Source organism: Sphaeramia orbicularis, chromosome 21, assembly GCF_902148855.1.
Source record: "Sphaeramia orbicularis chromosome 21, fSphaOr1.1, whole genome shotgun sequence".
Lineage (NCBI taxonomy): Eukaryota > Metazoa > Chordata > Actinopteri > Kurtiformes > Apogonidae > Sphaeramia > Sphaeramia orbicularis.
The window spans coordinates 9,815,203-9,842,849 of NC_043977.1; the positions used below are offsets into that span (position 1 = coordinate 9,815,203).

Sequence of the window (27,647 nt, forward strand, 5' to 3'; positions counted from 1 at the left end):
ATGGCGCCTGTCCCCCCTGGGATCCCGCCTCTTGGTGTCCTTCGACAGGGACCAGTGGTGTAGTCCAACTGGGTTCCGGGTTCTCTCTGTGTGTGTGTATGTGTGTGTGTGTGGTACATAAAACAGATGAGGGATGAGGTTCAGGTGTGTGTCAAAGGTGGAGGGGGTAACGACGTTGATCCGGTTCAGACTCTAGAATGGATTTTTCATTATATTCACGTCAGTCTGCGTATCCTCGGGTGTGTCTAAACATCACCCATGTTCAGGTCACCTCATGCAAATAACCTGCTGATGTAAGAGCTGAACATGCAAATAAACAGGATGGGCATTATAGACAGACAGAAGTAATCAATTAAAATTAACAAAAATTAAAAATGAATAATGATAATAAGCAAGAACATGATAACAATTTACAATATATTAAATGAAGAAAATCAACAAAATTAAAATATTAAGAAAATGAGTAGATAGATAGACTAGGTAGATAGATAGAAATAATGAATACAATTAACAAAAATTAAAAATAAATAATCAACAGAAACATGACAAAAAATGAAAGAAAGTAAGAGAATGGACAAATAAATCAATAAAATGAAGAAAAATATAGAAAATAATGAACATAATAAAAACCTACAATATATGCAATGAAATGAACGCAATATTAAAAAAAATCAGATTAAGCAAAAATTGAGCAAGAAAATGAAAGAAAAATTAAAACAACAATCTAAACATGAAGAAAAATGAAGAATAATTGAACAAATCGTCAGTATGATTAAAAAAAAATATAAGCTATACTAAAGACGTAAAAAAATGAAAACAATAAGCAAAACTTGATGTAATGAAGAAAAATGAGTAGATGACAGATGGACCAGGTAGATAGATAGATAGATAGATAGATAGATAGATAGATAGATAGATAGATAGATAGATAGATAGATAGTAGATAGATAGATAGATAGATAGATAGATAATAGTATAGATAGATAGTAGAAGAAAGAAATTCTCTACTGCATCTTAGTTTATAACTACCTGGACAGGACCAGTTGGTCTTTTATTGAACATATAAACTGTAGATGTTACAGTCTCTGTTGACTTTTCAGATGTAAAAACCGACTTTTGGATTTGCTGATGGTCTTTTTCTTTGGTTGTTTTTTTTTTCCTCTGTTGTATCCGAGTGTCATTCGTCATTTCAAACTACTGGTGTGTTGACATTCCTGGCCATTCGACTGTCTTCATTCAGTTGAACTCTGTGGACAGTTTCAGAAATACTGAAACACAAACACTGAAGACATGAATGGTAGGAAACATGTAGGGAAAAAATACCAGTAATATATAATGAGAATAAAACCGATGGTGATGAAGATGATTATCAGTCAGTGTCAAAACCAGGAAGAAACTGAACAAAATCAGCAATATCATGAAAAAAATTTATAAAATAAGCACAACATTTTTTAAATACACAATAACTTATACATAAAAATGAAGAAGAAAATGAAGAAAATAAACAAAATATTAAAAAAAAAGAAAAATGGGCCCGCAGTAGTGATACCAATGTAAGCTGTAGTCCCAAGCACAGATCCCACAATTCAAATGTAACTGCATGGGGATCACTCACCTACATTGTCCCACATGGATCCATACCGTATTGCCTTCTTCCGATCCAGCCCTCTCCCCAGCCTCATCCACCAGCTCCGGGGTAATCCTGAGGCGTTCCCAGGCCAACCCAGAGATGTCATCCCTCCAGCGTGTCCTGGGTTGGTCTCTTCCACACACAGATCCCCCAATTTAATATACGCATGGGGATCACTCATATTACATGGTGCACACATGACTGATGTATGTCACTGACTTACATTGGTATAACTTCTGGGGTCCATCATGGAATTTTCTGGGATTCCGTGTTACCATCACAGATTTGAGGTAGGGAACAGTGCCTTGCATTTTGGACTGCACACGAGAATGACATGCTGACTTCTGTTGTCTTTTGCAGTTTTACCCAAAAATCAAAATTGAAAATCAAGTCAAAACTCATGAAAAAACACATGTAAAATGTAGAAGCAGGTGCAGAGTTGGTGCATATTGTGTGTTTCGTGTTTGCTGTGTTGTCGTAGTGTTTACACCTGCAGGACTTTTTACCAGATCAGTGAATCATTTTAATCCTTTTTAACCTTGAAGAATGGCAGTTTGTCCAGATGTTGAGATTCTGTGTTTCCTTCATCTCTGTGTTCACTCTGTCAGTAAAACTGAACACACACACGCACACACACACACACACACACACACACACACACGAATACTTAAAACCCCATCTGTGTCACAATAAATCCATCTGAGCACTAGCCGACAGGAGGCGCTGGTTTTGGTCCTGGTCCTGACCCTAGGTAGTGTAGCGGGCACATGCTCATGCAGTGACTGGCAGCAGGTTATGTCTCTGTGTTGATTGATGTTTGTTTTGTTGTTTGACCCTGGTCTTGATCCTCTCCCTCTCCCTGTGGTCCTGGTTTTGTGGCCACCTCCTGTGGTCTTGATCCTGGTCCTGGTCCTGGTCCTGACCCTGGTCCTAGTCCTAGTCCTGGTTTTGTGGCCTCTTCCTGTGGTCGTGGTCCTGGCCCTGGTCCCGGTCCAGGTCCTGGTCCTCTCCCTGTTGTAAACGCTGCTGAACGTCTGTCTTTGACTTTGTGTCATGTTTGTTCAGCCAGTAATCCATCCCAGTATGAAACACACACACCTTTATGTATCTGGTGAAGTTACACAATAATTCCAGACACATCAGCTGTGGTGGTTTTGAAACACTGACCCTACAGACGAGGAATAAAGTCACAGTAACGTCATTAACCACAGTTCTGTATCACAGTAAATCATCAACTAAACCTCAGTGTTATTTATACAAGAGTCCAAGGAGATTAACGTCTGCCAACATCCACATTTACCAAAAACATGAACTGTACAGGAAACAAATTTGAAGTTCACACTGAAATCTAAGGTCTTATTTGGATCTTAAATCAGAAATCTGTAAAACACAGAAAAGTTTAGAGATGTCATAATTACTTATATGTTTATTTTATTGGTCTGATCCACTGGAGATGAAATTAGGCTGAATGTGAAACCTGAACTAAAATGAGTTTGACAGCCCTGCTTTAAGAAAGCTTCAAGAAAATGCTGAAATAAATGTTCTGTCATTGGTTTCCGGTAGATTTTAAACAGGTCATTATATTTTAATATTAGTCTTAAAAACTCCTGTGTTTCAGTGTTAAATCCTGCAGAAATCCATTCACAGGACTGTACTGTTCCTGTAAAGAGCTCTTTTTTCCATTCACAAGTTCAGGTGTTGTTGGGCTGTGTTGCTCAGTGCTGCCCTCTTGTGTTTCCTCTCTGCAGGTACAGAGCTCTCACCTTCATCCTCACCTTCCTGCTCTACACCATTTTTCACCTGTCCAGGAAACCCATCAGCATCGTCAGGTGAGGCCGGTGGAGCATCACCACCCCCATGGTCAGGTGATCTGTGCTTACAGTTCAGTGTTCACTATGGTCATGTTGATCTGTGTTTCCGAGTGAGCTCCATAAGACTGTTCGTCTGTGGGTGAGGTGTCCACAGCGTCCAGCGTCAGCAGCCCTCCATCCCCTCTCTGCACTCAGGACATGGACTGCAGCTGGAAGCCTTTTGGTCAGTTATCAGGATGCATCAAGCACAGACTCCCCCTCAAATTCTTATCTTATCTTATCTTATCTTATCTTATCTATCTTATCTTATCTTATCTTATCTATCTTATCTTATCTCAGCCTGTAATACTGTATACAGATTTCACTCTTAAATATGTTTTACTGTTTGAAGCCTTCATTAAGCATTAAAACTAGTACAATGTAGAACAGTTTAATTGTTTGGATTTAATGTGATAAATCAGTGGGATGTTCTCTGTTTTTTGTGTTTTATATCGTTTCTGTCTTTGAACAATAAACACAGCTGATGTTGAGGTGACAGTGATGACCGCTGATGAACTGTTGGGTGGGGTTTTCCAGATAAAAGTAACTACAAACAGCTGCTGGGAGCCATGGACTACTCCTTCTTGTGTGCGTATGCAGTGGGGATGTACCTCAGGTATAGTAACTCACAGTGTTGACATGAATAGAAGATGATCTGATGATAACGCTCATTCAGATAGGGTCCAGATCCAACAAAACTCCCAAATTTTTACCTTCGTAAATTCAAAGAAAATACTTACATTTACAAACTATCATTTAACAAAAAAGGAAGAATACGGTGAACAACTGTGCACACCGCCTGAAGTTGAAGAAGTTAAGTTGAAAAATAAGTGTAATTGTACCAATATTCTATCTGTTACTAAATGTTTTGTTATTTGTAGATCCCTGTGATCTGTAAGTTTTAATGTACATGTGTAAATGATAAACTTACACAGAATATTATGTTATTCACATTTTTTAAAAGACAGTTTGTAAATGTTAACATTTTCTTCATGTAATGTTACTTTTTTCACTCTAAAACAAAGAGAAAAGTTTGTATTTGTCATTACTTTTATGTTGTTCTGTTATTATTGTACTGGTCTGATCCACTTCAGATCATATAGGTCTGAATGTAGAACCTTGAACTAAAAGGAGTTTGACAACCCTGCATTCCAACCTGACCTGAGCTCCGTGTTGTGTGTTGTTGTTTTCCAGTGGTATCATCGGCGAGCGTCTGCCCATCCGTCTGTACCTGACAGTGGGCATGTTGACCAGTGGCCTGTTCACGTGTCTATTTGGACTCGGATACGTCTACAACGTCCACAGTCTGGGTTTCTACGTGTTCGTACAGGTCAGAGGCTTCATCAGACTTTTAGGAAATAACAGGAAAGGCTGAACTCATCTACGCAAGTTTATTTACCCATGGGTGGTTTAATCTGCAAAACTCACCAGACATGTACCTTATGACGGCACATGCATGTTTACATTGTTAATTTGCATATTTTTTATAATACTTTTACACTTTTTAAAAACCTTGGTTATACAGTTTATCTCTAATTTGGCATAGATTTTTATTTCACACTATTTTATATTATTTGTCTTTATGGTTGTATTTTTATTGTGTTGTTATCGCTAGCAGAGACCACCTGCTATTTCGTTGCACAACCTGTGGAATGACTATAAAGTCTATTCTATTCTATTCTATTCTATCTATTCTATTTCTATTCTATTCTACTGCGGTGGTTCCAAATGTTTTTACTCAAAAGACAATGTGAAAGTGAATCCATCTACATGTTGCAAGCATTATGCATCTTAATGAACAAATTGAACAAAATAATAGTACTAAGTAATATAACAACTATATACATATTTACAACAGAGTGAATAGCAAAATGATTAACATTATTGTAAAAATGCTGGTTTGTACCATGTCAACAAATAAAACCTAGAACACACAAGTAGAGGACACCACCAACAGCTTAAAATGGCATCCTAGAGGAATAGAGGACATAAATGGTTGGACTTGTGACTGGTCTTTGTTTCAGGTGCAAAATGGTTTGGTCCAAACCACCGGCTGGCCCAGTGTAGTGACCTGCATTGGAAACTGGTTCGGAAAAGGAAGGTAAGACGTGACCTCTAAAATAACACTGTGTCTTATAAGTTGACGTGCTGCATCAGCTGACAGTTTACATTATAGCTCTGGAAGCTTAGCTCTGTTAGCTTAGCTCTGTTTTTAGACAGAAAGCAGCCACAGTAAAACAACAAGTCATCTCTGTTTTCTCTACGGTTTGTGTTGTCAATAGCTGAATTCAAGATCTGTTTGGAATCTGACAAACAAGGTCAGAACTTTCACAGTTTAGTCTGAACCGTGGAGTAAACAAATGGCAATTTAGCAAAGATAAAAACATCCCATAATAACTTTTTACCTTCATAAGCCTCAGAATCAAAGTCACCCGTGTAGAAGGAACACTGACATTTCACCATCAAACTCTATTCTTTACATTTACAGCTGAATCTAGTGGAGAAAACAATGACTCTAGTTTTATCACTTCTTTTCATGATTCTGATATTTGTTTCTTTCTGGTTCTCATCCTCAGAGTGACTCACTCCCTCTAGTGGTCACATAAATACCCCAGCCTACTTCTTTTCTCTACAATCCAATGCATCTGCTTCTTCTGAGTTTGTTAATACAAACTACAGTTTCAGATGAAATGATAATTCACAGATCTGTACTGACTGTAGTAGAGGTGTACATCATGCTGAAGTGGCCAAAACACTTTTATTTATATTTATTACTTTCATTTTATCTGGAAGTGAGTAGATTCTAGTGTCCTGTTAGACTCTTGAATTCCAGGAGAATTCCAAGTCCATGTCTTAACCCTCCGTTGTGTCCATCCTCCAGGCGTGGACTCATCATGGGCCTGTGGAACTCCCACACCTCAGTTGGGAACATTCTGGGTTCGCTGATCGCCGGTACTGGGTCTCCTCCAACTGGGGCCTGTCCTTTATCGTACCTGGCCTCATCATCGCTGCATGGGCGTGGGTCTGCTTCCTCCTTCCTCATTGAGCGTAAGTACGCGTCATCATCATCATAGACAGAGGGTGAAGGTGCGCGTCACATCAGCTCAGGTGTAAATTTAATCCATCGACACTGCAGAGGTTTAACCTGTAAAGACCCAAACAACCACCAGCGACCAAAACCATACTAATGATATAAATGCTTATAACTCTGACTCACTAATCCTATGAAAACACATGTAAATATTGGAGTAAAATGCAGTTTGTCCTCTTTTCATGGTCATCAGATATTGACCCATTTGGACGTTTCAGAGGCTCTGTAGTGAACGTGGAAACACCGTCATCTTCTACAGCATTGATTCACTAGTAAAACCCATGGAGTTGATAAATAACAGTGGATGGAGACACTGGTTTATGTTAATTCTAAATAAACTAACCAAAAAAAATAGAAAAAAGCAAAATAAATAATGTGAAAAAAAATTTGAAAATTTACTAAAATGAAGTAAAAAAGAATAAAGTAAAAAACAAAACTGCCCAGTGATCAATGAATTCATAAAATTTAAATAAATAAGTAAGCAATCCACAAAATAATAAGTATTGAACAGATAATTCCACAGACTAAACAAAAATTGAAGAAAAAGTAAGAAAATCGGCAACGAATTTAGAAAATAAAAATAGTAACAAAATGAACAAAAAACAATAAAATAACAATTAAAATGAATAAAAATGAACAAAATAAGGTTGTAGACATTTGTTTTATGTTCCAGTTAATGATATATGTTTACTGAAAAAGTCAGTTTTACTTCAGTTTTTCTCTGTTTTTGATATAATAACCCTTAACCTTAATTTGAGCTTCAATAAACAACTACAGACACAATTAATGAATTAAATATAGAAAATACCTGATTTTCACAGAAAAAAATGCAAATACCGAGGACAATATTATATAAATGATGATAAATCACTTGACAAAAGTTAAATATGAAGAAAAAAATTATTTTTGGCACTGCCACAAAGTCTTTAGTGGTTAATGAAGCCTTAAGGTCAGAGTCTAATGTGTCAATGTCTTTGTCTCCTGTAGATCCAAATGACCTGAAAAGCATGTACGCACAAAATTCATCTCCAGGAAAATCTGTGAGTATGAAGGTGGTCTGAGGTTTTGAATGGTCTGAGGTTTTACTTTTTATTTAATTTTTAAGTTTCTGAGGATCTTAGAGTCTGTGTTTTCAGTGATGGGGGGGGGGGGTGTCATGTCCTCATTCCACTCAGTTCACATTCATTGTAGCATCATTTGAGTTTATTACAGGGTTTTTCTAAAGGTTGTGTTCTACTTAAACATATTGGGTGGAGGTTCTCTGAATCCTCTGCAGGAAAATTCTACATTTACTATATACTATCACTGTCCATGTAATAGTTGAAAGCTATGGAAGGTGATAAACACCACCAGAGTTGAAAAACAAAACTTCCAACAACCCTGGAGAGAAAACTTAATGTTTTCATTTTACATATTTTTTTCTATTAATTGTCTTATAATGGTTTATTTTATAAGACACAGTATAATAATCATTTCCAGTTATCGATTTGTGATGATCCAGTGGTTGGAAACATTACTACTAATTAATCACAGCCTTTTTTTCTCCAACTTTGATCCTAATTGTTCAAGAATTTGATGCTCACCTTTGTTCTAATAACACTTTTCTCAAGGTGGATTGTTAATGTTAATAAGTCACTGCAGTCCTTCATTCTGTTGCGTATCAGTGTTTTTGTTTGACTTGTGTCACTGTGAGACTGGCGCATAACAACAGTTGCCACAGCGACAGTTGTCATCTGTGGCTTCACACACACACACACACACACACACACACACACACACACAAGTATCATCTCAATCACAGATGAATCAGCCCTTTGTGACATGAATCTTTATCATGATATAACATATGAGACGACTGTTAGTGTTTAACAGTTTCATCCTCAGTGTCAAAACAGATGAACCATCATGTAAATAAGAAAACAGCAAACACACAATCACCTCTCCTGTTGTAATATTTCAGACCATTTGAGTGAGGATTTCTGAATTTACAAAGTATGCTTGAATGCAGCATTTAGTCTTAAGTAATGAGGATTTCAGTTACAGTCTGCCCTGAACACATCCCCATGACTACATACAGAACAGGCTCTCATGACTTACATGAGTATAGATTAAAACAGAGATTTACTCATCAAATAGGACAGTTTTATCTCATCAACCATGTGTTATTGTGAAGGCGCTGTGTCTGGCATTGTCTTTGTCGTTGTTTGCAAATTCTTCAACATCTCCAATGAAACTACTTCAGTTCAAATTTATATGTATCTTCTTGGGACATTGTCTACAAATTGTGTTCAAAGATTTGAGAAATTTTTGAGTATTTTTATGAATTTTTTTAAGTATTAAAATGTGCCTTTCCATAAATGGTCCATACTGTGATGGTTTGTAACATCCAAATGGTTACAGACATCAATAGTTCCTATTGATCACTGATTGAATTAGTTGAGTTCTCCTCCAGTGAAAGCACCACCCACTTCTGTTGTTAGATTGATCTCCTGCACCAGACCACAGGATTCTAACAGAGACAGAACCAGACAACCTCACAAATTCAACTTGAGATGATTCAGATAGAACATGACACTGACATACAGGGACATTGGAACTATTTTTACAGGTGGTTTGTCTTATTTCTTCTGTGTGACAGGCTTGTTAGATCTGTCTGTATTAGGTAAAAATAATTGTTTGAGCTTGTTTTGTCTTCCAGTCTGTTCCTGCAGAGCGAGAATGTTTGTCCACTTCACTAACAAACCAGCTGTAAACTAATCTGCTGACCGAGTTAGAAGAAGCACAGAAAATGTCTGATAAATAATGTTCAGATCAGCAGCGTCATAACGGAACAGTGAGGAAAAACCAGGGTCGTAAAAAAGTTGAAGTGAATGTTTTTCAGCACTCTTACTTTTGTTTGTGTTGTAATCTTTAACACATAATGATGTAAAGCAGTTAATCAAATTCAATCAAATTTTTATTATATTGTGCCAAATCATAACAAAAGTTATCTCATGATACTTTACATATAGAGCTGGTCAATACCAGACTCTCGAGCCAATTTACAGAACCCAACAGAATCAGAAGCAGTGAAATGTTTAGGGTCAGTATATTCAAACTGGGCATTTAAAGGGTTACAGCCTGGAAATTTATTGAACATTTGGTAGTATTGGGCAGAGATGAAGTGGTTAAGAGATTTATGCAGAAAAAATATTGATATATGATTAGATTTTTATTCTAAAGGGTCTAAAAAGTGTCAGTAGCCGTATAGTAGTAACTGACATCAGCGTAAAATCTGTCAAAAAAAAAGGAACATTCATGTAGACATTCATGACATAAGATGTAACATGGATGTAACAATCAGCAATCAACAAAGAAAAATGACAAAATAAACAAAAATGACCTGAAGGTGAAACTATCAGTCAGCCTCTGACCTCTAAAGACACGAAACATTTACCTTTTAACAAACCAGTGCATGGTTTTAAGAGTGTTGAAGTGCACTAAGCAGATACACATAGAGATGTGTGTGAATAATGTAAACCTGTGTCTTTTCCTTGTGTGAATGTGATGAGAACGATTGTCTTCTTTTTCAGGTGGCGTCAAAGAGCTGGAGTGGAGTGAACGGACACGCAGAGATGTATCTGCAGTATAAGGACGATAAAAGCCAGGTCAGAGCCTCTGCAGCTGCATTTGAAGACATTAAACACATTATCTGTAGACATTACATCAGGGATGTCAAACTCAGGTTAGTTCAGGTTCCACATTCAATATGATCTAAAGTGGGTCAGACCAGTAAAAAATATCATAAACTATAATAATGACAGCTACAATTTTTTCTTTGTTTCAGTACACAAATATAACATTAAATTATGAAAATATTTACATTTACAAACTATTTAAACAAGAAGATATGAATAACTTGAATATCTTAAGAAAAATAAATGTCATTTTAACAGTATTTTGCCTCAACTTATCATTTATACATGTGCATTATGGATCAGATTTACAAAGGCACAAAACATTTAATAACAGGCAGAATATTGTTAAAATTACACTTAGTTTTCTTTAGGACATTTCAGGTCATTCATATTTGTTCAGGTTATTCACATTTTATTGTTAAAGGATCATTTTTTAAATTGCAAATATTTTCATAATGTGTTTTTTTTTTTGTTTTTGCACCAACGCAGAGAAAAAATTAGTCGTCATTATTATAGGCCTAATGTAATATTATTTTAGTTACATTAAACCAAGAAGAAAATTTGAAGTCATTATTTATAGGTTATTATTTTACTTGAGATTATATTGGTTTGAATGTGGAACCTGAACTAAAAAAAAATAAAAAATCTCCGCAAATATTGGTAGGTTAAATCAACTCAACTCTTAAAAAAAACTGAGTCACAATGAAGAGATTTTCAGTTTTTGTTAAACTAAGTCTTCAGAGGAATTTAATGCATCATCCAGACATTTGAAGAAAAAGATCAATGTTTTTTTTTCTCCTACATGAAGAATAGAATCTGAAATAAACAATATTAAAAGTGAAAGTCATAAAACTTTAGCAGAGTTTAACAAAGTGAAGTGGTGTCTGTTTCCATCTGACTTTATACTGATCTTAGTGGATGGGTCAGAATTTTAAAAACCATGCAACAACTTTTGAATTCTGATCTAAAATAAATTGTGAAAAATAAGATGACCTTTTATAACATGAAGTGCAAAATGTGCATAATATACTCACCCAGATACTGAAGGTTAGTGTACCAGACACAGCTAAAGGTTTTTTTTTTTTTTTTTTTTTTTTTTAATGAAGTCATTGATTTTTCTCTGTTTTTTCTCAGACTCATTCAGGTGTTTTTATGAAAACGGCCGATGCATGTGTGTTACTGTGTTTAACATGTTATTATAATCCATCAGGTCTATTACTATTATGAGGACGGTTGTCTTGAACAGGAGGTCGTTTCTTCAGTTTCCTGCAGGTGTTTCATGGTGCCTTGAGCAGCAGGCAGGGGATTATGAGTAAAAATCACCCTTAGGCTCAATCCAAATGGCATCATCTGGACTCTGGAACTCAGGTCCTCTTTACAGGAGGCTCAGTTTCAGTCCAGACGTTTGGATTCAGTCTAAGTTTTTGTTGTGGGCGGAGTCTAAACGCTGGTCACCGCTCTTTAACGTTCTGCTTTTTCCTGTTCTCTGATACAGATCAGATTCAGCCTCCAACGTATAGATTTGGAAAAAACATCATTGGACCATGTTGACAAGAGAAAAACTCTTAAATATGACATGAAAAACTCTTAAATATGACATGAAAAACTCTTAAATATGACATGAAAAACCCTTAAATATGACATGAAAAACTCTTAAATATGACATGTGAGACCATCAGGGTTCTGAGGCCAAAAGATCATAATTTTGATAAAAAAATGCCAGTAACGGAATGAATATCAGGTCTAAACGTCATTTCCAAAGCTGTATGTGGATGGTTTGTGCAGTTTTCATCTCACATAAAGAACCAGGAACAGAAGTCTTGTCCTTCTGTTACTGTTTGTTTACAGAGCCTCCAGGTGGGCGGGGCTCAAAGCTGTTGTTGCTAGGCAGGCTTCATGAAAGCTGACCAATCAGAACACAGTATTCTAAAAGTGTCTGGATCCAGTGTTCCTACTCTCGGAAAGTCATTTGTGTGTTTCCATCCATCCTAAGCTATTTTTATTTGCTTTTTGTTTTGTCCATGACTATGATTTTAAATGTTCTATCTCTAAATTTCTAAAATATTTTTCGTGCTCTGACTGTAAATAATAATTTCCTACCACAAACTAACCATCTACTTTCTTCGCATCTCACTGAGGAAGAAAAATCTCCCTTTAAACTTTAAGGAAATATTGATTACATATCAAATCTGCATGAACAGGACATCTTACAGCTGTAAACATGAGTTGTCCCAATATTTATATCCATGTAGTTTAATAATATCACAACAAAAAAACAATATAGCTCCGTACATGCACTAGTGGATAGAAACATGAAAAAAATCACATTTTCTTTTGGTGATTTTTCTGAAATTTGGTAGAAATTTGCAATTGGTTTGGATGGGGACACACCTATTGAAGATGGAGCATAAATGGATATTAATCCACCTTTACCAGTTTCTGTGTTGGAAAGAACATTATGTGGATGTGTTCCTTAATTCCTCTTTAAATGGCTGATACTTCATTGATTATCACTGATTGTTTTTATTTGATTTCTGTTATTTTCCATGAAATTCGTGGCTCAGACACATAATTCGTCTGTGCCTGACTCTGCTGTGGATGCGTTTGATACCGTGTCTGGACTTCCCTCTTCTTTTTCTGTCTGTTTTCTATAGAGTTACGACACCGAGCTGCTGTTACCGCGGGACAGCGTTCGCGTCCCGGTGCAGCCGGTTGTGGTGGTTAAGAGCGAATCGGAGCCGTCGGCCATCAGCTTCATGGGCGCCCTGCGGATACCGGTCAGTTAAGCACATACATTACCCACAATGCACCACCAAGAAACAATACCATGGGGTTGAGTCAGTTAGAACAGTGTAGTCCCTGTTCAAAACATAGGATCATTGAGTATAAATGTGGTTCCTCAGTTACATTTAACAGTTGTTGAAACAGGTCGAGTGTCTGATGCAGGAAAGGCAGGTCTTGATTATGTGATATGGACAAAAATGTCATTTTCATATCAGAATAGAATAACCTTTATTGTCATTGTGTGTTTAGTGAAATTAGTGAGTGCAGCTCCAGTCAGTGCAACAATATTAATAATAAAAAAAGTACGTCAAATACATCAAAAATTACAAAAAACTAAAAAGTTAATAAAACAGAATATAAAATTTAACCAAAAGTAAAATTAGAATAGAACTAAAAAGTAGATTAAAATAATAATTGACTTAAAATATGAATAGACACAATATTTACAATATTAACAATTTCTATGAATATTCACAGTATTAACCATGTGTATGAAAGTCTATAAAAAATAATGCATTTATGTTTTATTTTTAAATGCTGTAGCTCTTCCTCCTCTGTCTCCTCTTCCTCCTCTGTCTCCTCCATCTCTTTCCACTTCCACACAGACCTCACTTACTAAAACTCACCACCTGATGTGACATTTAATCAGTGAATCTGTGGGTTTGTGTGTTTATTTCTGCAGGGGGTCATCGAGTTCTCTCTGTGTTTGCTGTTTGCTAAACTTGTCAGCTACACCTTCTTGTTCTGGCTGCCACTCTACATCACAAAAGCAGGTAAATCTCAGACAAGAACTAGCATCTGATTAAGATTTTTAGATGATTTTTTTCATCCACCGTCATTCAATTTGCTGTAACTCCTGAGCCGTTTATTGACAGAATCCAAACATCATCTTTGAGCTGAGATTGGATTCTTTCTATTGGTCTATAACACATTAAGGTAGAGGTCTGCATTGGCTGGGAGGGAGGGTGAAGGTGGACAGAGCAGAGAGCAGCAGAGTGCAGTCGTTGAGAGAGAGATGGAAGATTTTTATTACTTTTAGCAACGTTTTAGCGAGGTTTTAGTGGTGAATTCTGTAAATAATTGTATAGTGATAGTGCTGCTTTGGAGTGTTCTACTAGTATGTTTTTGTTGAGTTTTGGTGGGGGTTTTTTGGGTTTTTTCTGCCCTTTTTCACTGTGTTATTTGTTTGTATAGTTCATTGATAGTTGTTTTTGTATCTGTAAATATTATATAAATGTATGTATATTTCTATCTATATATGTAAATCTATATGCAGAACTAAACAGAACATAAACAGATGCAGTGTCTGTATTTGAATCAGATGATGGATGTTTTTGTCAGTGAAATGAGGGGCTCTGTCTGCAACTAGACAGAAAGTGAACACAGACTATCACCAGGATAAAAATGATTAGAAAGAACTAAAAATAAGAACATGGACACAGAATGATCCAGACAAACTCAAATGTTTGAACACATGGAAAATAGTTGAAAGTTTATTTCTGTAATCTTATAACGTTTCACTATGAACATTTACAGTTTTTTTTAATAGTAAATATATTAAAAATTCTAGTAGTTTTTTTTTTTTTGCTATAAAACACTGTTTTTAGTATTTATTATATATAATAATAATAATTAATGGACACATATTGGAAGTTAAGTTCTTCCTGAAAAAAGGTGCAAAAGAATTGGCAAAAAAGACATTTTGTCACACTTTTATTGCAAAAACGACATAAATAAATTTAATCTGTTATAATGGTAGTCCTTAAAAGGTTAAACCTTCTTTCTGTGGATGTCCTGGTGTTACCGTCTGCAGAATCGACGTTGCTAAGATTTACCATGTATCATGGATTTTTCTATTCTCAGCTCACCTTGACGCCAAGAAGGCTGGAGATCTGTCGACACTGTTTGACGTGGGAGGGATCGTAGGTACGTCCTGTGGGTTTGTTGTTGCTATGGTTTCCTTCCTCTGAACTCCCTGACATTGTGTCTCTGATGTTTGTGATACAGGAGGGATCTTAGCAGGAGTGGTCTCAGATAAACTGGGGAAGAGAGCCACCACCTGTGCAGTCATGTTACTGCTTGCTGCTCCGACAGTAAGTCTGCATGATTTCTGTGGAGACAAACCTCTACCCCAGAGATGTTAAACGTATGGCCCGTGGACCAAAACTGGCCTGCGAAAGGGTCCAGTCCGGCCCATGGGGTGAATTTACAAAGGACAAAAATTATACTGAAGATATTAACAGTCAAGGATGTTGAACTGGTTTTAGTTCAGGTTCCACATTCAGACCAACATGATCTAAAGCAGGGGTGTCCAAACTTTTTTTAAAGAGGGCCAGATCTGATAATGTGGACATTGCCAGGGGCCAGCGGTCCCTTCAGACGTTTTTTAAACAGTAAAAATTACATATAAATGTGCTGTTCTACAATAATTTTATTTTCATTGTCACAATACAATTTTTTTTAAATGGCAATGTAACCAAATCTACACCACTCAGGTGTGAACAAATTAAAAAAAAAAAAAAAAAAAACAATTCTGCCTTCCTTTCACATCTGGAGTCAGATAACATAGAACAAACTGTATGGAGTATCTTAAACTTCCAAGAAGTTGATAAAAATCTTAACCCCACATTCATTTTAAACATGACTTATATGAGTAATCATTACTCATATATTACTCAGTAATGCAAAGTCTGTTAACATTTCAGATGAAAACATATGACTCTTACTCTTGTCTTTCACAAAATCATTCAGAAAGTAATATTTGTGTCACATCTACAAGTACATATCACCAGCAATTATAGGCAATTAACCTGGCAACTTGGTAGCCTGCCCTGGTGGTGAATTCATTGAACTCCCAGGTTCACATGAAGAGTCACTGTTGTGAGTTTAAAGCAGCTTGAATTTGCGTCACTTTTTCAGAACGCTCACTCCCTTGTAGCTTGTCGTATGCGTTAGCTTGTTTTGTCTGCTAGTGTGTCTTTACATTGAATTCCTTAAACAAGGCAACAATCTCTCGACAAATTAGGCAAACACAATCACCTCAATTTTCAGTGAAAAAAATTGTAATTCCCATCTTTCCTGGAAGCGGCGGCCCTCACTGTCAACTTTCCTTTTTTTTTTTATTTACAGGCACCATGGTTAGAAATTAGCGAAAATGGTTGATGGGAAGGTCACAGAGCCAGATAGAGTTAGAGTGGTGCTGCCACCATGAGGTGAAAGGAGAAATTGCATTTTGAACCTTTCATGATTCATGTACTCAGTTCAACAGTCCAAGCAGGCCATGAATAATACATTATAAAACCCAAGCTGTGGGCCGTATAAAATCTGACCGCGGGCCGTGATTGGCCCCCGGGCCGGACTTTGGACATGCCTGATCTAAAGTAAAATAACTGACTCCAAATTTTCTTCTTGGTTTAATGTGAAAAAAGTAATATTACATTATGCCTGTAAATAATGACAACTCCAAATTTTTCTCTTTGTTTCAGTTCCAAAAAAATAACATCGGATTATTAAAATGTTTACAATTACAAACTATCCTTTAACAATAAAATGTGAAAAACCTGAACAAATATGGACAACCTGAAATGTTTAAAGAAAATTAAGTGTAATTTTACCAATGTTCTGCCCGTTCTTAAATGTTTTGTGCCTTAGTAGGTCTGATCTGTAATGCACATGTATAAATAAAAAGTTGAGGCATAATGTTGTTAATTTTGCAGTTATTTTTTTTAAGAAATTTAATATTTTTTCAGGTTGAGTTGTCATTATTTATAGGTTATATTATTTTACACTTGAGATGAAATTGGGCTGAATGTGGAACCTGAAAGAAAATGAGTTTGACATCCTTGCAATACATGACCATTTGTACAGAGAGAATAAATGTCAGAATGTCTCTCCACAATTAATGTGCAAATGTAGAAAGGCAGGGGGCTAAGCATTGATTTATATTTAAACATTAATGTTACTTGTCTTTAGAAATAAGGAAAGATGGCACGAATTAGTAAAATGCACTTGTTCAAGTACAGAGGATCTGTGAACTAGATGTACATATACCCAGAGTTTCCAGCAGGGGGAGCCAAATGTTCAAAGGATGAGGGATGGAGGGGGATTCTCTGAGGGTCTGAATTGAACATGAACAAACAACCAAACAAAACACAGACATGCTAACATTGAACTGACAGAATGTAACACAACTGTCCTCTGAAATACCACATGTATTTAGTTTCACTGTGGATGTAGCTGTGATGATGATGACTTAAATGTGATTAAATGTTATATCCTTTTTTTTTTTTTTTTTTTTCAGTTGTACGGCTTCTCCATGATCAGCCAGTTTGGTTTGGGACCAACTATTGGTAAGAAACACTGTAGATTAATATTTCTAACAAGCATTTTTCCCTCTGGTATTCACCTATAGAGGTCCTTTAACCACTGAAGGTGGATAATCTGTGCAGTACAGTACTAATGTCAGAATGTTTTTCATAAGTTCAGCTTTGATATTGTTCATCATAACATAATATGTTAAAAAAAAATAATGCAAGATGTACATGAAGATCTTGATATAATCCATTTCACATGATATGGAGACTGTACTCAGATATTTATGATTACTAAATAAATGATGATATATGATCCATCAATCCTCCATTATCATAGAGGTCCTTCTAACCACCTAAAGCCCATAATATGCACAATGTCATTGTAATAACATATTTTTCATACAGTTTGTTCTTTAACTTTTTTACATTTTTTTGTATTTCATCAACTTGAGCCATAAACAAATACTCAATAACTCATATTTGTCAACCTTTAAATGTCATATTTTTAATTACAAACAAACCTAATTTTTGGATGCAAAGAACAGAAATGTTTTTTTCTCCAATATTCTACATAAGAATGGGATTACTTATTTTTTTATTTTTTTGTTCTGGCATATGTCAATGATTAACACCAACTTTGGTTACTATACACTATTATATAAACAGTTGTTAAAAAACAGTTTTTAAAAATAACTTTGACAAGCAGATTTTTCCTAATCTGCTTGTAAATGTTATTTTTACTGTTTATTGTCGAATGTGTGTGTTATATGTGTTTTCACTGTGTGATCTAGTAACTGTGTGTTGTATTTGATGCTGCCTATCTTGGCCAGGACTCCCTTGTAAGTGAGGTTCTTAATCTCAATGGGATATTTCCTGGTTAAATTGAGGTTAAATTGAAATTTTAAAATTATTTATTGTGTTAGGTCAAATGGTAAATGCTAAAATGTGTCAGTGTGCATTTTTTACTCACTTGGTAGAGGGATGCTAGTGTAGGAATTTAACAATGTTTAAAATGTGCTGATTTTAGTGGATGGGTCAGAATTTTAAAAAATCATACAAATTTAACAACTTTTGAATTCTGACCTAAAACAAATTATGAAAAATAGTATGACCTTTAATAACATGAAGTTTAAAGTGTGCATAATACGCTTACCTGGATGTTGGAAGGTTAAAGGTTGTTTAGATGCAGCTCTAGAGCAGTAGGAGGTTTTAGATCCAAGACGAGATTTATTTAAGAGCTACGTAAATTGCAACCTGACGATGGAGTCTCTGTTTCCCAGTATTTTCCATAGAAAAACAAATGCAGCCTTAAAAAGATGATTAAACTGTTGGAATACAACACTGTGCATTTAAACAACACATATTCAGTCACCAAGCTTTTCATCTTTAGCTTCAGCTCATTGTTTATCAGCTGCAGACTTTGACACTTTGACTTTGACCACATAATATAAATCAGAACCACACAGAAAATAAATTAGACAACACAGGTACACAACAGTGACTACAGTGTTTGGATTATAGGCGAATTTCACTATAATGAGTGTTAGTCAATGGTCAACTTCAGCGATCCTCCACATCTCATTGGACTGAAAGTTGCTCAGAATTGTTGTCTTTCAGGAGGCAGAACTAAATTAAATTGAATAAAGATTAGTGGATTTATCCTTAATTCAGACCTGGTTGTAAAAGTACAGTTAAAGGTTAGAGCTCACAGAATGAAACCATGAACTATGAACAAAACAAGACTCTGAAAAAGACAGGAAGAAGCTGTGTTACAAAGCATTATGGGAGGTGTAGTTTTGAAAAGATATGTTTAATAATCACAGAGGTTTGATATGATACAGGTGAACAACAGGAACATTCTATGAGATGTACATTCCCTTCCACTCTGAGGTTAATGAACTCAAACTGTGGGTGTGGATTATGTGAATTAACCTGTTTTTTCACCTGTTTGGACACAGTTCCTTCTGCCTAAATGAACACGACATAACACTTGATTTAATTATCGTCTGTGCGTCCACCTCTGTGTTAATAAGAGGCAAAGTCCAGTTCCACAAGGTTACTTCAGACGCCTGAATTAGCATGCGCTGAGCTCTGATTGGACGACAATGACTGTGTATCGTTGACACTGAGCTCGTGACGGTCACAGCTGTGGCTCATTATCCTCACAATACACTGAAGGGAATTAGTGATTGTCATTATGTAGCACAGTGTGATGCAGCAGGGGACGAGCTGCAGCTGCAGATTATGTCCTATAATTATCTGAACACACACCAGTGTCCAATCCAAACTGTGGAAATGAACCTTAATATGAGCCATAGAAGGAGGTGTGAGTGTGACGGTGTATGTTTTCAGGGATGTTGTTGGTGTGTGGAGGACTTGTCAACGGGCCTTACGCTCTCATCACCACCGCCGTGTCGGCGGATTTGGTAAGAACAATTCATCACCCAAGTACGATAATCACTGACCTAAAGCAGCAGCATTAACCCTGTTCTCACAGAAATAAGACGACTTCTCATATACAGAGTGAGTCCATTTCCATGACCATAAAAATCCAAAAACTGTTAATGATCAGATAATTGTAATACTCTGATGTGATGCGTTTATATGCACTTCAGAAATACGATAATTGAAAACCCTGGTTTAGACATTTCAGTCCATTATTGGATTTATTTCAGAGTTCATACGAATGTAGTGACATAGAATCTAACTTCTTGTTATTGTCTTTTATGTCACTTCAGTTTTCTCTGATTTAATAGTTTTTCTACATGTTCAGATGTAACAGAACTAAATAAATCAGATTAACCTGTATACATGCATGAAGACATGGAAGTACTGGGGACAAATCTAGGTGTGTTAATCTGATTTATTATAATCAGATTACTGCTGTTATCTGATAAAACATATCAGATTAGACTGTTTACATGATCAATAATAATCAGATACTGATCAGAGTATTAGTGTGGATGTAAACGGGGTCTGTGTCATCAGTGTACATCTTTAGACCTACATCTGAAAATACATTCATATAAACATATTAATGATGGGGCCTAAGACAGTGCCCTGAGGGATCCCATTCTCAATTTAATGAAACACAGATTTACGATCAATAACAATCTGATAACTCCACTAATCAGATACTGATCAGAGTATTAGTGTGGATGTAAATCAAGTCAATAACATGAAGTTGGATTCTATGTCAGTGCGTACCTACCAACTCGAAATAAATCCAGTAATGGACTGAAACATCTAAACCAGGAAGTGCATGTAAACGCTTTACATCAGATTATTATAATGATCTAATTAATAATAGTTACTGGATTTATATGTTCATGCAAACGTTACCTGATTAAACCTCCTCTCCCCTTTTTGTCTTAACCCTCTCTTCACCTTTGACCCCAGGGGACCCATAAGAGCCTGAAGGGCAACGCCAGGGCCTTATCTACAGTCACCGCCATCATCGACGGGACAGGATCTGTGGGTTAGTGTCACAGTGATTCCTCAGAGTGTCTGCATTTATAGACAGAATGTGTCCAGTGTTGACATGTTACTGCTCTGTCCTCCATTTCTTTTTTTTTTTCTTTTTTTTTTTTTTTTGCTGTAATTAATCCCAAAGTGTACACTGTCCCTTAAGTGTTTTCACACTGTAACTGGGATAAGTCCATGTGATTATTCCCAAACACTTTTATCACAGTTATTGGTTTTAATAATTAAAATTCAGTTTTAATTATTGATTTTTTTTTTTTTAACTTTCTGTCTACATCAGGGGAGTCAAACATGCAGCCCCTTGGCCAAAACTGGCCCACCAAACAGTCCAATCTGGCCTGAGGGATGAGTTTGTAGAAGATAATAACAGTCAATGATGTTAAAATCATTTTAGTTCAGGTTTCACATTCAGACCAATATGATCTAAAGTGGGTCAGACCAGTAAAATAACATAATGACAACTACAGATATTTCTTTGTATTAGTGTATGTAGAAAAAATAATGAAGAATAAATGAAACAACGAAGAAACGAACAAAACGGAACAAAAAAACTTGTAAAATAATGAAAAAAATAAGCAAATGCAAACATAAGTTTAAGACAATAACAGGAAGTTTGATTCTATATCACTATGTAACAATGAACTTTGAAATAAATCCAATAATGGACTGAAACGTCTAAACCAGGGTTTATGGATTATCCTGTATCTGAAGTGCATGTAAATGCATCACATCTGATTATTTCAATTATCTGATTATTAATGGTTATGAGATTTTTATGATCATGTAAACAGGCTCTCTGATTGACTCTAATGTTCTTTAAATTCATAGAAAAGGCTCAGTAATCTGCTCAAACACTGCAGCTCATATTAAACAGACACGTTTATGGGGGACGAATCTATTTATTACAACAGGAGGTGTATTTACAGCCTGCAGTCATTCCAGATGTTTCTTTAATCTCTTCCTTGTGTTTTATATTTTCCTGTTTGCGTGTTCAGGGGCAGCACTAGGCCCCCTGCTGGCCGGACTGTTGTCTGCAGGAGGATGGGACCAGGTCTTCTATATGCTCATGACCGCCGACTTCTTCGCTCTGCTGGTAAGAGTTCGGAAAACACAAGTATTAGTTTTAGTGTGCAGAAGTAAAACATGCAGCTGACAGTCTTTAGTATGGAGTGTTCAGTCACAGTTAGCTAATGCAGGGTGGTGGAGACCAAAACAAAGCTAAAAATAACAGATTACTGGACTGATAATAACTATGGCAGAAATGGGCTACAGATGTAAATACAGGAGTTTTTAGATGGTTAATGGGAGAAGACCTCTATAAATACAACAGGTGACAGCCATGCACAGTAACCAATGATGTCAGCTGCTGTAGAAGATGAAAAATAGGGGAGTTTATTCAGAGCTACTGTACAACCTTTTAGATAGAAAATGACCTATTCACAGGGATTTTTAGGTAATTACTCACTAATGGATATTCTATTTCTGTAATTAGATCCTGTTCAATCTGAGTCACTGGACCTATAACGCTGTTATTATGCTTAAACTAAATATGCATCCACAGGTCGGCAAAAAACTAACCTTTGAAATGTTGTTTTTTTTTTTTTTTTTAAAGAAAAGTAAAAAGTCCTGATTGAAATTAAGTTTCATCTTAATCTGTAGAATCACTGTTTTTGTACCAGTGAACTTTAATTTGTACGTGAATGTGTCTGTATACTGTTTGGTTCACATAAATGATCACTGCTGGTTTGGATAAAATGATATTTCAGTCCAAATAATCTGTCGAACTCTGGTTTCCAGTTTCAGTTTCTGATAGAATAGATTTGGCTTCATTTTGCTGTAAATCCACTTCAACCTTCTACAATTCAGTCAAACAAGTTTGTTAATCCATTAATTGAAGCAAAAACTGTTTTGGTAATGGCTAAAAATGTTTTAGTCAACGTTCAAGCTTAAAGGTTCAGGTTTTGTAGATATTTCATGCTTTTTGTTGTTTAGCTTTATAATAAACTTGAGTAGATCCCCCAATGATAAATGAACCAAATAATCTGCAGAATAATTAATAAAAAATAGGGCAGTTTCAGCTGCACCAGCATCAGAGAAAACATTCTGATGTCTTCACTGGTGTTTGAGACAAACAGTAAATCTGTGAATAAACTAACCTGTGACTTGTTTTTTTTCAGCTGCTGCTTCGGCTGGTGATGAAGGAACTGACATCCAATAAGTCACGGCCCATCTCAGCTGTAGAGTGAGTCTCATTATCACCTACCTGTTGAATTCACAGCTTCATGGAGTCTGTTTCCTTGACTTCTGTTTTCTACGATTTAATAGTTTTTCCACATGTTCAGATGTAACAGAACTAAATTAATCAGATTAACCTGTATACATGCATAAAGACATGGGAGTATTGGGGACAAATCCAAGTGTGTTAATCTGATTTATTCTAGTCAGATTACTGCTGTTATCTGATAAAATAGATCAGATTACACTGTTTACATGATCAATATTAATCTGATACTGATCAGAGTATTAGTGTGGATGTAAACAGATTCTCCACTTATATGTTAAAGCAGTTTATCTTAGTTTATCTGTTGGCTTCAGTCAAAGCAGAATCAAAGAGTCCACGACTTTATGATCAGAGCAGAATGAGGATAAACAGACAGTCGCAGGTTAATGAGTGTGAGTTACGAGTTGAAACTTTGGCACAAACTCCTAGTTCTGAGTCAAACATTGATTTAGAACCATTTAGTGTCCAAACAGATGCTGTTCCAGAAGGAGATGAAGCAGGGAGGTCTAACAGGTCCACTGGAAGAAAAAAAAACAAAACCCTGCTTTTAACTCTTCTAAGATTCACCGTCATTCAAATTAAGCTATTGACAAAATCCAAATGTCATCTTTTATCTGAGATTGGGTTCTTTCTATTGGTCTATAACACATCAGGGTAGAGGTCAGCATTGGCTGAGGGGGAAGGGTGGAAGTGGGTGGAGCAGAGAGCAGCAGAGTGCAGTCGGTGAGAGAAATGGTAGATTTTTATTACTTTTAGCAGCATTTTAGCAAGGTTTTAGTAGTGAATTCTTATAAATAATTTGTATATAATAGTGCAGCTTTTCCGCACACCATACATTTCATACAAAAAAAAAATCATCACTGTCGCATTAGACTTGTTATACATATGTATAATATATAATAGGCCAGGACAAATGTCTTGCCCCCTCAAATGAAAGTTTGTGAAGCTTCAGGAGGTAGGGAAAAGATAAATGAGCCTTAAGTTTCACTTTCACTTCTGCAGGCAGGACAGAACAGACCGCACCGCCCTGTGCCCCCGTAGTATTATAAGTAGGACGGAAACTGGCTGGCACGCATGCACACATCCCCAGAGAAAATGCGCGCACGCACCCCAATTTGTGATTTACTCATTTTAAAAATCAGTTTTCCCTATTGACATTAATTGAAATATATTTAATCCATTCCAGCCCCAAAAAAACACCCAAAAATCAACCAAAAATCCTTTTTGACGGTTTTTAAAATGGATCAAGTGCAGTTACAAAGAAATATAATGGTTTTATGAACTTATTTACCTTAAAGATGTGACAATCTCTGGGCGAGGAGGAGGAGGAACTCCTTGCTAACTAGCAGTGCCTAGATATATATACAGCTAGATATATATGTGTATATTTTTCCTTCAACTTTAATATATTTGCTTGGAGTAACTGTAGCACACAATAATATCCCCTGGGATTAATAAAGTATTCTGAATCTGATTCTAATCTTCTAAAAGCATCAGCTCATCATTACTGCATTCAGCTTTAATTGAGCTCATGATGATGAAACCGACACCGATTTATAACGACGATGTTAATGTTTGTCTCTGTTTCACAGGCTGAAGGAGCACTGAGCACTTTGATGGCACTGCCTTCACACACACTTTAAACCACTGTCTGAGGTCTCCACGGGACTGTGGACCCACCAGAACTGGACCAGAACCGGACCCATATGGAACCGTAGTGAAACATGTTGACACACCAACACACGTGTGTGTGTGTGTGTATGACTGCAGTGTCGACCGTCAAACCCACCACACACACATGTTCCTCAGAGATAAAGCTGATCGGACTTCATCTGAACTCAGAAACACTCACCGTCGTTACAGCCTCATGGTTTTTCTTGGTCTTCTGACCCGTTTCTGACATTACACAAGTTCAGAATACAACCTGAAGGTCAAAGGCTTTAGAACACCTTCATTTTGTCTAAAGGAGAGACCAAGTCTTATATCCTTGCAAAAACAAACAGTGAGGAAAAAAAGACCAATTTTTGTCAAACCCTGACATTTTCAGTGTGTAGCTGCAGCTCGTAGGACTTTGACAACAGTAACACAACAAAAGAATAACAGTCCTGACAAATTCACCATCATTTCAACAAACCAAACTAGTATGGGCCTACAGTCAAAGGGTTAGAACGCTGTCGTCTTTGCTTACTGCTTGTTTCTTACCATTATGAGACAGTATACCAATACCATCAGTGCAACAGAATCCAAATAAAGACCCAGAGTTTATAGTAACTTTCTGTTTTAACAGTTTATATGACTCAGAGCAGGAGCATCATCCTAAAGTATGAGATTCCAGTATGATAGCGTCTCCTAAATAAGACCACTGTATTTTATTTGTCAGATAATCTGCATTTTACCCTCAACATAACAACAAAAAATGTAACTATATCACGACTTGAAGCTGTTAAGGTATTATCAGTGAGTCATTTTCCATGATGATATAAATCCAATAACTGTTTAAATTAGATAATTGTAATAATCAGATGTGATGCGTTTACTGTCACAGTTTATACTGTTTACATGATCAATAATTAGACACTGATCAGAGCATTAGTGTGGATGTAAACAGGGTCATTGTAATCAGTGTACATCTGTAGACTTACGTCTGAAAATACATTAATGTAAACATATAAATGGTGGGACCTAAGACAGTGCCCTGAGGGATTCCATTCTCAATTTAATGAAACATAGATTTCTGATCAATAATCTGATAACTTCACTAATCAGATACTGATCAGAGTATTAATGTGGATAGAAACAGGGTTTTTTTTACTTCTAAAATGCATTGGTTTAAGTCCAGTAAATGACCTGAAATGGAAACATTTTTAGACTTGGCTTCCAATATTAGAAAAATAATCAAACTTTACTGTTTCTGCAGCATAGTAAATGGTTCCTTCACACATCCTGACTTTTTATTCTTTTAATTTTTTTAACATGGTATTTTTTTGTGAAGTTAGTGTTAGAGCGGACATTTGGACTGGACTGGAGGGGATACCGTACCTCCATCATAACGGTGAGAAACGTTATCGGTGTTAAATAGAAAAGAGAAAATGAAGGTGTTTGTTAAACCTTTGACCAAAATGGGCGACTGTTCCTCCTGTTCAGAGATCTGTTCACAATGTGCAGTTGACGTGATAAATAACATTAATCTGAAGGTTTTTTGAGATTCAGGACAACAAGTCAACCAGAGCAAGAGTACAGTAGCAATATGTAATATGGAGTAAAAGAAAAATCTGGTATGGGGTGAGATCACAGGGTTAAATGTCCATATTTTAAAGGTTAAAAGTAAAATCCAAACAGATAAAAACATGATCAGATGGACCTGGAGTCAAATAGTCAGAAAAACTATAAGCATAAAAACAGACAGGGTAAAGTGATTATACAAATACTCACATCCTGTCTCATAATAATATTAATAATAGAATAGATCTTTATTGTCCTTGTTACAGGAAAAATAAAAATCTGTTTGACACCAAACACTTAAAGTGCAAGAAGGCTGTATAAAAATATCGCACAAAATACTGAGAAATATTGGCAATATATAAAAACTACAGTGATAACATTTTAAATATTCAAATACTATTAAAATACTACTAATTACTGCTAAAATACACAAAAAGCTACTACAGCTAACACATATGTACAACATATAAAGATATTTACAGGTGATAAAAGGAAATATAAGGTGCATGGGTGTGATTATTGCACTGAGGTGATGACTATTGCATTTAAATAAATAATAATAATGAATATTTACGGAGGTGAAGGTGACTTCCACTAAATTTGTGACCTCAGATACAGACAACAGCGGGTTTTTCCATTGCGTCCATTAAATTGTGATGGATGTTTTATCTGAACAGGAGGAGGGTCTATAGTCACAAACATCAGACACATGTGAACCTGCCCTTTAAGGACAAACCAACAGTCCATTCACCATGGAGACCATTCCACATCAGCCTTCTGGATCTGACTGCATACATGGACAAAGACTCATCCTTTGAAAGGCACCAAACCTCCTTAATATTTGGATTTCGTGCTTTTGCCTTTCTTCCACTGAGCCTGTGTCGGTTTTGTTTTGTTTTTTTTACACATGAACAAACAAAACTCGAAGCATTTCCAGCCTTAATCATCAACAGAACCTTTGTCTCCTGGTTCTATGGACTCTGGAGATCCCTTTGTTTCCGTTAATGATCCATTATTTAATTATGTGTCATATGTTTGCACAGTTTCGAAGCAGCTGAACTGAGTTCCACCACTAGAAATATTAAATGGGCAATTTGTAAAATTAAAACTCAAAAATTAACGCCAGTCTTCAACAGAAGGGCACAGTGTTTTAGCACAAACACATGATTGTTGTTGCATTGTAACTCAGCTCATTTTTAGCTATTTTTCCAATTCTTTTCTGCACATAGTTGATAACATATAAATATTCACTATATGGGCAAAAGTATTGGGACACATTGAATTCAGGGGTGTATTTTCTAACAGCGGTCTGGGAT

The 27,647-nt window shown here is 36.1% G+C and overlaps 1 pseudogene; it reads left to right on the plus strand.

Annotated features, from left to right (window-relative positions):
* LOC115412505 (glucose-6-phosphate exchanger SLC37A1-like) lies at positions 1-27,647 on the plus strand (annotated as a pseudogene).